Source organism: Meles meles, chromosome 2 (assembly GCF_922984935.1).
Source record: "Meles meles chromosome 2, mMelMel3.1 paternal haplotype, whole genome shotgun sequence".
NCBI lineage: Eukaryota > Metazoa > Chordata > Mammalia > Carnivora > Mustelidae > Meles > Meles meles.
The window spans coordinates 28570345-28582360 of NC_060067.1; the positions used below are offsets into that span (position 1 = coordinate 28570345).

The window sequence follows — 12016 nt, forward strand, 5'->3', positions numbered from 1 at the left end:
AGCTCTGATTACCAGGCTTAAGTTGATTCTAACAGATTTTGCCTTCCGGTGCTATCAGATTCTCCCCGAAAGCCCTTTTTTCCCTAAGTCCTGCAATTATTTGCCATAAATCCTAAAGCAGAGACAAGGCTCAAACGGAAACGACTGATTCCCACAAAATAGTAGTAGCTAACGTTTATGACATTCTTTGCCATGCGTATGTGGGCACCCATTGTATCTCACAACCTAGTCTATTAATGGCCACTTTTTACAGATGAGGGATCAGAGGCAAAGAGCAAGGTTAAGTAACTTAACCAATTAGTTGGTGAAAGGCCTGGTAATAGGTCATTCTCCGGTATGAATTGGGTATAATTCCTGCCAAAACCTTTGCCGCAGAAGTGGGATGTCTCTGTGTTCTGGGACTTCAACAATGAAAAGTCTCTCCTCTGCTCACCTTGCCTTTGCTCTAGGTAGTATAAACAGTGCTATTAACTTTATTACCTAAGAGTTTCATGACAGCGGCCTCAATCTTGCTTTTCTTGTTCTTAGGCTGATAAACGAAGAGATAAGAACAGTCAGTTCAACAATACGCGGCACACGCTTGTATGTGTGGATGGCTTGGTGGAGAAGGAATATCATGGGGACACTGGGTGTAAATTGGAAGGGAGGGTGATTTCTGCCAAATTTGGACAATAAGTCTTAGAACTTAGATTTTTATTTAAATGTTTTGTTTGAACATCAGACATAAAAAATTTGCCTTTATTAAAGATTGGTGATGATTGTAAATGTCATCTAAAGTATTATTTATTAATTATCTGGCACCTATGTGAGCAAGTGTTATTTTAAGCACGTATAAATATTTGACTTTTAAATTATCATAATGGATCAGCAATAATATTATTAACCCCTACTTACCGGTGAGGAAATAGAGGCACACAGAAATTAAGTAACTTGTTTATGGACACATAGCTGGCAAGTGGTGGAGTTGGGATGCTAACTAATGAAGTCTGGCTTGAGAGTCTACACTCTTATCCTATTTGCTAATTGGATTTTTTTTTTTAAACAAACCCACTAAAAATGTACCACCCAGATGATTTCTTATAAAAATTGGATTCCCATTTCTTATTAAGGTCCATTTTAGGTAGGAGGCACTCTGCTGTAATTCTTGTTTTTCAGTTCTGATATTAAAGAGAAAAACACTCAGAAAAAAAATATGTAAACTTATTTAGCATCCTTGTTTTCTCAGTTTAACTGTTGCTTAAGCAGAACTTTATATTTTCCTTCACTGCCTATTTCTGGACGATTTGGGATATTACGCTGTTACAGCACCATAGACTGTCTTGAGTGACATTAATTTCGGGGATTTTTATCCCCCCCCCCAAACATGGTGTTTATGTAACCAAAAGAAGAGCATCAAAAAATCTCCAACTGGCCCACCAGTGAACTGTGCCAAGTCTACAGTTGAGAATTTGTGATCCCTTACTTTTTTCTCAATTAGTCTTCTAGGAGCTTTTGATTCATTTTTTATTTTCTTGAAAGATTTTATTTTTAGGTATTCTCTGTACCCTACATGAGGCTCAAACTTATAACCCTGAGATCAAGAGCCTCATGCTTGGGGTACCTGGGTGGCTCAGTGGGTTAAAGCCTCTGCCGTCGGCTCCGGAGCTCAGGTCATGGTCTCAGGGTCCTGGGATGGAGCCCCACTTCGGGCTCTCTGCTCAGCGGGGAGCCTGCTTCCTCCCTTCTCTCTTTCTGCCTGCCTCTCTGCCTACTGTGATCTGTCAAATAAATAAATAAAATCTTAAAAAAAAAAAAGAATCTCATGCTCTACCTACTGAGCCAGCCAGGTGCACTTTATTAATTATTCCAAGAACCAGCTCTTACCTTTATTGATTTTCTTTACTGACTTTTAAAATTTCATTAGTTTCTGCTATTATTATTATTATCATCATTATTATGTATTTGATATATTTATTTGTTATTTTATTTTTGCTTCTTTCCTTCTACACTAATTTTAATTTGCTTCTAGTTTCTAAGGTGGAAACATAGATCATTGATTTATATTTAAAAAATTTTTTTTTATTAACATATATGTATTATTAGCTCCAGGGGTACAGGTCTGTGAATCGCCAGGTTTGCACACTTCACAGCATTCACCATAGCACGTACCTTCCCCAAAGTCCATAACCCCCTCCCCCTCTCCCAACCCCCTCGCCCACAACTCTCAGTTTGTTTTGTGAGATTAAGAGTCTCTTATGGTTTGTCTCCCTCCTGATCCCATCTTGTTTCATTTATTCCTTTCCTATCCCCCAAACTCTCCACGTTGCCTCTCTATTTCCTCATATCAGGGAAGATCATTGATTTTTTAAAACTTTACTCCTTCTAATTCAAACATTTAAAACTAATTTGCCTTCAAATACTGTTTTAGCTGCATACAACAAATTTTGATTTTTTTTAAATCATTTAGTTCAGAGTATTTTAAAACTTTCCTAGTGGTTTCTTCTTTGACCATGGGCTATTTTGGAGTATGTTGCTTGACTTCCATATATGGAGATTTTCCAGATACCCTTCTACTATTGATTTCTGATTTGATTCTGTTTTGAACACAGGATATATTCTTTATACTTACAGCCCTCTCAAATTTACTGAAATTGGCTTCTGGCCCAACATATGGCCTGCTTGGTGAATGTTCCAAGTAAAATTTAAAATAATATAAATTCTGCAATCGTTGGGTATAGTGTTATATAAATGTCAATTAGGATAAATTCCTTGCTCAAAATCTAGTTTATTACTGATTTTTACATTTGTCTTATCAATTACTGAGAATAAAGTGTTAAAATCACATGCAAATGTGAGTTTGTCTACAAATTTAGTGATGCCAGCTTTTTTTTGAAAGATTTTATTCATTGATTTGACAGAGAGAGAGAGAGAGATCACAAGTAGGCAGAGAGGCAGGCGCAGAGAGAGAGGGAAGCAGGCTCTCTACTCAGCGGAGAGCCCGATGCGGGGCTTGATCCCAGGACACTGAGATCATGACCTGAGCTGAAGGCGGAGGCTTAACCCACTGAGCCACCCAGGTGCCCTGTGATCCCAGGTTTTGTTTCATGAATTTTTGAAGATTTGTCATTAGGGGCACATACAGGTCAGATTATTATGGCTTCTTAATCAATTGACACTTCAATCATTATTCAATGTTCTTGTGTATTTCTAATAATAACTTTTTGATTTGAATTACTTTGATACTAATATAAATCAGCTGTTTTATTACTGGAGTTTACACGTTCTACCTTCTTCTATCCCTTTACCTCTCTATTTAAAACATTTCTTGTACATGGGCTCCTGGGTGGGTTGAGCAGCAGACTGGGTTTTGGCTCAAGTCATGATCTTGTGGTGGTGAGATTGAGCCCGGGTTGGGCTCTGCACTCAGCTTGGGGTCTGCTTCAGATTCTCTCTCCCTCTTCCTCCAGTTCACGCACTGTCTCTCTCTCTCTCTCTCTAATAAATAAATAAAAATCTTTTAAAAAATCCATTTCTTATAAATGACATGAAGATGCATTTTATTTTATTTTATTCCACCAAAGACTTGAGAAGACCTCTTTGCAGATTTCTGGAGCTCTTTGTCTGCACAGTTTCCTCCTCTCTGGAACTCTGTTCTGAAATTCTAATCACTTTGGTCTCCAAGATCATATTTCAGGCTCCTCAACTAAGCTGGACCATTGGGCTCTGCCTTATTTCCTTTTTCTTATGTCATAGTTCAGAAATTACCGTAGGGCAGGGTTCAACTCATTTTCTCCCCTTCTCTCAAATATCACACTCCTGTGCTATTGTGCAGTATTTTGAAGACAGTTGTTTCATATCTTTTTTCCAGTTTCGAATCAAGCTACATTGTCACAAGCAAAGCCAAGTCCATAATATAGGTGACTTATAAGAGCCAAGTGCAATGTTGAAACATGATATTTAAAATTTATGATTTATTTCTAAATCTAAGTATCATTTTATGAGTTGTATTGGCAAACAGTACAAATATTGCCTATATAGAAATTAACAAAATGATGTAAACTCCGTGACGACTCAAGAAGTATGATCTAACTTGAGTTCATTACTTAACCTCTACTCTTAGCTTATCGGGGATGGTAACTGGGACTAACATGCGCTCCTGTCACCTGCCCTTGCTATCCTGTAGCTACCATACATGAGGGTATCTTCATCCATGTTGGCCAGGCTGGTTACCAGATTGGCGATGCCTATTGGGAACTCTATTGCCTGGAACACTTCCAACCTAATGGCCAGATGCCAAGTGACCAGACAACTGGAGGAGGAGATGACTCCTTCAACACCTTGTTCAGTGAGATGGGATCTGGCAAGCACACCTTCAACACCTTCTTAGTGTTTGAACACCTGGAACCCACAGTCACTGGTGAAGTTTACATTGGCACCGACTTTCAGCTTTTCCACCCTGAGCAGCCCATCATAGGCAAGGTAGATGCTGCTAATAACTATGTCTGAGGGCACTACACCACTGGCAAGGAGATCATTGACCTTGTTTTGAACCAAATTCAGAAACTGGCTGACCAGTGCATGCAAGGCTTCTTGGTTTTACACAGTTTTGGAGGGAAACTTGTTCAAGGTTCACCTCCCTGCTGATAGAATGTCTCTCTGTTGATTATGGCAAGAAGTCCAAGCTGGAGTTCTCCGTTTAGCCCCCCAGATTTGCACAGCTGTAGTTGAGCCCTACAACTCCATCATTACTACCCATACCACCCTGCAACACTCTGATTGTGCCTTCATGGTAGACCATGAGGCCATCTATGACTTCTGTCATAGAAACCTTGATATTGAATGCCCAACGTACAATAACCTTAACCACCTTATTAGTGAGGGTTTTCTTCCATCACCACTTCCCCCAGATTTGATGGAGCCTTGCATGTTGATCTGACAGCATTCTAGATCAACCTGGAGTCCTATCCCCCCATGTACTTCCCTAGGCCACGTATGGTCCTGTCATCTCATCTGCAAAGCCTACCACGAACAGCTTTCTATAGCAGAGATCACCAATGCGTGCAGGCTTTGAGCCAGCCAGCCAGATGGTGAAATGTGATCCCTCCATAGTAAATACCTGGGTTGCTGCCTTTGTACTGTGGTGATGTGGTTCCCGAAGATGTCAGTGCAGCCATTGCCGCCAAGACCAAGCGTACCATCCAGTTTGTGGACTGGTGCCCCATGGGCTTCAGAGTGGACATTAATTACCAGCCTCCCGCTGTGGTACCTGGTGGAGACCTGGCCAAAGTACAGCGAGCTGTGAGCATGCTGAGCAACACCAGAGCCATCGCTGAGGCCTGGTCTCACTTGGACCACAAGTTTGACCTGCTGTATGCCAAGCGTGCCTTTGTTCATTGGTATGTGGGGGAGGGTATGGAGGAAGGAGAGTTTTCAGAGGCCCATGCAGATATGGCTGCCATTGAGAAGGATTATAAGGAGGTTGGTGTAGAGTCTGTTGAAGGAGTGGGTGAATAAGAAGGAGAGGAATACTAATTACCATTCCTTTCAGCCCTACAACATGTCACACTCAGAACTTCAGCTTCTACATTAGCGGACAGGCATTAAAGCTGTCTAGTTAGATTGCTTCACTTTTAACTGTGATCACATCTTATTTTTCCATGTGTACCTATAAGGTTTTTCCATTTTCCATCATGTCTCAAAGTAAAGGCTTTAAGAAAAAAAGATTATCAAACTTGGCCCTACTATCAATAGAACACGAATAATGTAAACTCTTGATTATTATAAGGCATTTAGTAATTTTTCTGAAAAGGCAGAAAAATAAATTGTTTGTAATATATGGTAAACTATCATTTATGTATATCTTTATTTTATTACTTAATGAATATCCCTGGCCCACCAATAGGCCCAAGCAGATACATAAAATAACTAAATCCAAGGGTGCCTGGGTGGCTCAGTGGTTAAAGCCTCTGCCTTAGGCTCAGGTCATGATCCCAGGTTCCTGGGATGGAGCCCTGCATCGGGCTCTCTGCTCAGTGGGGAGCCTGCTTCCTCCTCTCTCTTTGCCTGCCTCTCTGCCTACTTTGATCTCTGTCTGTCAAATAAATAAATAAAATCTTCAAAAAAATTAAATCTAGTTATCTTTGACATTGAGCCAACTTTCAATCATGTTAAAACAATCTATTTTACAGATTTGATATATATATGTATATATTTTTGGTTACAAAGGTGTTTTTCAAGGTGAAAATGAAACACATTTTATTTAGTACTTCATTAACTTGATTTTAAATATTTAGGCATGTCCTATGTAGACCTCTATATGTTCTCTTGCCTCACTCAGTCCTGCTCATGTTAGGGGTGGGCCTGTGCGAGAAGGGGCACAGCGACCAAATTTAAAAAGTTAGGTATCATATAGAAGATTTGGCTTATCTGAGGAAGCTGAATCCAAAGGAATCCAAAGCTAGTTTTAGGAAGGTCAGTAAGCAACCATATTTCCACTGTAGATTCTGCAGAATCCTAGCATACTGAAGGCACAAAGTTACAAAATTTGAAATGTTTTCCTATTTACCTAAAAGACTTAAGCATTGGGTGTGGTGCATAAACAATGAATCTTGGAATACTGAAAAAATAAAATTAAATTAAAAAAATAAAAGACTTAAAATCCTCTGGTACAGCTACACGCTTCTGCATGACAGAGTCATTCCTACTCTGAATCCTTCTGAGACTTTCTCTATCGAATTCTATTATTTACCTGATATCTAACAGAAAATTACTAATAGTGTGGGCTTCAGGAACTGTTTCTCAGTAAAATAATAATAATTATGTTATTATTATTTTATTTTATTAATTATTTTATTATTATTATTTTATTTATTATTTTATTATAATAATAATGAGGGCCTGATTTGTGCCAGAAACTGTGGGAAGAGTTTTAATGTAGATTATCTCTAATTACTATAACTGGAAACAAAGAAGTCGTCCCATTATACTGATGAAAAAAACAGAGCCTCAGAGGAGTTAAATAATTTGCCCAAGACCAAGGATGCAAGTCTACATTAGTTTGACTCCAAAGTTTATTATTCCCAATATTCTAAGAACATCAGGTGCTAAAATTCCATGACTCAGCTTCTCCTTATATATAAGAGAATTAATCAAAATTCTATAAGTTTCTGAGGCCAGTTAAATTCAGACATAATAATAAACTTTTTATTTATTTTAATTTGCATAGTAATTTATGAGGGGATCTTGTAATATCAGTTATTATAGAATGATGGTAGACAGTAGAGATACAGTGATGAACAGCACAGACACAGGGCCTGGCTCCTTGGTGTTTACTTGTCTTACAGGGAAGACAAACATTAAACAGTTAATTACATGACATTTAATTATTATGGTTATAAATGCTGTGAAGACATCACTGACCACTCTGGCTAAAAGTCTTGGTGGGTTGAAAGACAGACTATCAAATACTTAATAATCTAGGGTCAAGAGCCAGAATCCCCAGAATCACATGATTTTTGAAATGAAAATACAGGAGTCAATGTCATGCAAATGAGAATTTATAGTTAGAGGCAGTTTAAATAGGATTATAAAGATTAAAGGGAGCTGACCAAGCAAGACCCGGAACCAGACTAAAAGTAGCCTACTAAACAGGTAATCCAATGTTGCTCTGTTCTTTCCATCAGTCAAGGTTACTCCAGGTCCCAAGAAAAGAAATCCACTGATAGATGGGCTAAGTCAAGCTCATCACACTTTGGAGGGGAAAACAAAACAAAACAAAATAAAACACACTCTCACCCTTTGAATATCCTAGTATGTACGTTTAATGTGTGAAAACAACATTCCTACATACCTTCAATTTCAGCGGAGATAATTTTCCCCTGGCAGTCTTCCGGTCTAGTTTCTCTCCTCCCCAAATCTTAGAGCTCCTTGTAAGTGCTTCCTCGGCTCTTAACCATCTTGTATTGTAAACATCTCTTCTTTGGTTACTGTCTCTAAGGAAAAGGCTTGTGTGTTCTCCCAGACCTTCAAACAGTGCCCAGCACAGTGTGGTGCTTAGGAATTATATGTTGAATGAACAAAGGAACACTTGAACAAATTCTATGCCTTTAGAAAGGTTTAGTATTTCACATTGTTAAGTGCTCTGCACACAAAAAACAGATTTTCATTTAAAAAATGAATTATTTCACTTGATCATACTTTACTAGAATTATATAAAAAATTATTTAGAAACCAGATATAAATAATGGTTCTACAGCTTTACATAAGTTAGCTATTAATAGCTGCATGTACCTGGCTTCCAGAAGTCCCGTGACAGCATATCGAGGACTGGTGAGACCTCAGCCATGGGCAGCAAAGCTTTAGATGCAGTCTAAGAGCTCAGAGAAAAGGGAAGGAGAAGGAGAGAACATTTACTGTGTATACCAAAAGTGTGTGATACGCTATAACCTTGCTCCATTTATCTTCACAAAAACCTAATGAGGCAGGCATTACAATTTTCATTTCACAGAGGAAATGGAAATTCAGGAAGATTAAGTCATTTTGTCTCTAGACTACACAGCTAAAGAGCATTATCCGAGAATTGGGATAATAAAAAGTTCAATCTTAATTATGGTTTTGGAGGGGGAAAGGTAGAAGAAAGAAGTGTGAGAGATGGTAAAGAAAGGTGCATTTTTGATAAAACAGATGAGTCATTCCAAAGAGGTAAAGAATTTCGTGTGAGTGTATGTGTGTGTATGAGAGAGAGAGAGAAAGAGAGAGAGAGAGAGAGATGGAGGGAGAGAGAGAGACTGGTTGAGGGATTTGATTTTGAAGCAGGAAAATGTTTACCCTTAGCCCAGAAGGCTGACCTAAAGCCTGCACAGTTTGGATGAGGATCAAATATTTGCTGTTTGCTACATTCCTTAAGGGTCTCACCACTGCCTGTATATTTCACCAAGAGTTAATATTGAACTGAATGATAAGCAGCACAGGCAACTTGGAAAATTAGTTTTAGGCATGGAAATTCAAAGAAATGCAAAGTAATCTGATAGTCCCTGCATGCCCCCTTCCCTTTGATTACTAAGACAATAACCACCAGCCTCACCGGGCAAAATGTGCAGCTCTTTCTGCCCAAGGGTCCTGCCCCTGTACTACTTAAATGAACTTAGTAAGTTGCACTGTAAATGTCTCAAGAATTCTTTCTGGACCATTGCGCTCAAAGACCTCGCATTAAGATTCACTGGGGCAAGAACTGTTTTATAATCGCAAGTTCTGTGAAGTTTCATGATGTCAACTGGAAGTTAAATGGGCAGGAGGAAGAAATTTTGATTAAAATTATTGCTCCAACTATTTAATTCATTAAATCACTCAAGAAAGTTTCAAATAAGAAACAATCCATGAGAAAATGAATATTCCATGAACAAATTCCCAATCTTGTCATCTTGTTTTATTTTCAGGTGTATTTGTTTTAGTTTTATCTTTCACATAAGAGATAGGACTAGAGAATGCAAATTGGTGCAGTCACTTTTGAAAACAGTGTGGGTTCCTCAGCAGGTTAAAAATAGGACTACCCTATGACCCAACCACTGCACTACTGAGTATTTACCCCAAAGATACAGATGTTGTGAAAAACAAGGGGCACAGGCACCCCCATGTTCAAAGCAGCAATGGCCACAACAGCCAAACTGTAGAAGGAGCTGAGATGCCCTTCAACAGATGAATGGATGAAGAAAATGTGGTCCATAAATACAATGGAATATTACTCAGCCATCAGAAAGGAGGAATACCCACCATTTGCAACCACATGGAACTGGAAGAGATTATGTTAAGTGAAGTAAGTCAAGTAGAGAAAGACAGTTAGTATATGGTTTCACTCATATGGAGAACATAAGCAATAGCACAGAGGACCATAGGAGAAGGGAGGGAAATCCAAAGGGGGAGAAATCAGAGAGGGAACTGAACCATGAGAGACTCTGGACTCCCGGAAACAAACTGAGGGTTTCATTGGGGAGGGGAGTGGGGAGTTCTCTTTGTGTGTCTCTTCATTACTTACTATCCTTTCTATGGGTGATTTCAATATTTATTACCATTTCATGCTTTTTGAAATGTTTTCAATTAATTTCATAGAGATGGGTTTAAGATACCTCTGTGTTATGCAAAACAAGGGGCTTATTTTCCTAAGCAGATTATCTAATGCTGCTTAAAGAGACTGACACACCCCGATTGAAATTAAAATAAAAAGCATGCATTGTAAAAAAAAAAAAAAAAAAAAGAGAGAGAGAGAGAGAGAGACTGACACAATAACATTTTAGCATAAAACTAAATTGTGACCTAAGTGACTACATTGGTTAGTTTGGAGGAAGTGTGTAATGGAGTGGATTTATCAAAAACACACATTCTAGGGGCGCCTGGGTGGCTCAGTGGGTTAAAGCCTCTGCCTTCGGCTCAGGTCATGATCTCAGGGTCCTGGGATCGAACCCCGCATCAGGCTCTCTGCTCCGCAGGGAGCCTGCTTCCTCCTCTCTCTCTGCCTGCCTCTCTGCCTAGTTGTGATTTCTCTCTGTCAAATAAATAAAAAAACAAAAAAAATTAAAAAACAAAACAAAACAAAACACATTCTATGGCCAAAATTAGCAAGACAGAAAACAACGTGTGTTGGAGAGGTTGTGGAGAAAGGGGAACCCTCTTACACTGTTGGTGGGAATGTAAGTTGATGTAAGTTGGTGCAACAACTTTGGAGAACAGTGTGGAGATTCCTGAAGAAATTAAAAATAGAGCTTCCCTATGACCCTGCCATTGCACTGCTGGGTATTTACCCCAAAGATACAGATGTAGTGAAAAGAAGGGCCATCTGTACCCCAATGTTTATTGCAGCAATGGCCACGGTCGCCAAACTGTGGAAAGAACCAAGACGCCCTTCAACGGACAAATGGATAAGGAAGGTGTGGTCCATATACACGATGGAGTATAATGCCTCCATCAGAAAGGATGAATACCCAACTTTTGTAGCAACATGGACGGGACTGGAAGAGATTATGCTGAGCGAAATAAGTCAAGCAGAGAGAGTCAAGTATCATATGGTCTCACTTATTTGTGGAGCATAACAAAGAACGTGGAGGACTTGGGGAGATGGAGAGGAGAAGAGAGTTGTGGGAAATTGGAGGGGAGGTGAACCATGAGAGACTATGGACTCTGAAAAACAATCTGAGGGTTTTGAAGGGGTGGGGGTGGGAGGTTGGGGGAGCCAGGTGGTGGGTATTAAGGAGGGCACGTATTGCATGGAGCACTGGGTATGGTGCAAAAACAATGAATTCTGTTATGCTGAAAAGAAAAAAAAAATTTAAAAAAAAGTTAGAGGGATTCCAACAATATAAAAAAAAACACCACACATTCTAGCCATTTAAAGGCTATGTGTTATAACTAAGTTACAAAACAGTAGGTTAAAATAGTATATTGGTAACATACTGATTGAAAAATTGAAAGAAGTCAACAAATTACAAATGACAGTCGTTTACATAATGTTATACAGTCAAACAGGTAACCAGATTTTCTGGAAATTATATTGGCAATACAAATTTGAAGTAATAAAAATGGTAATACACTTTAATCTAGTAATCTCATTCCTAAGAAAATAATAAGTGATCACAGTTGTGCATAATGATTTAAAAATAAGAACATTCCTTTTGAAAAATTTAGACCAGAAGAAAAATGTCCAATGAAATTGAAATCTATCCATAAATTATGTAATAATGGAATGTGATGGAATGTGATGCAGTCTTTGAAAGGACACTTTGGGTATATATTTAGTAATAAAAAAGATACTATAATATTAAATAAAACCAGAATAATTTAAATAAAAACTGCATATGAGGGTATGAACCAAAATGTTAATATTGATTATGATAAGAATATGAGTAAGGTAAACACATTTCAGTTTTGTTTTCTTCCTTTCTGTAATAGCCATGTTTTATGAAACATATTTTCTTTTATAATTAGAAATTAAATATTACTTTTAAAATTCTAGAACCCAAAAGCCAACTTTCCAAAAGAAAAGGGTACT

At 38.4% G+C, this 12016-nt stretch overlaps 1 pseudogene; it reads left to right on the top strand.

Annotated features, from left to right (window-relative positions):
* The first annotated feature begins 336 nt into the window (after window positions 1–336).
* On the top strand, window positions 337–5522 carry LOC123936809 (annotated as a pseudogene).
* Window positions 5523–12016: the final 6494 nt, after the last annotated feature.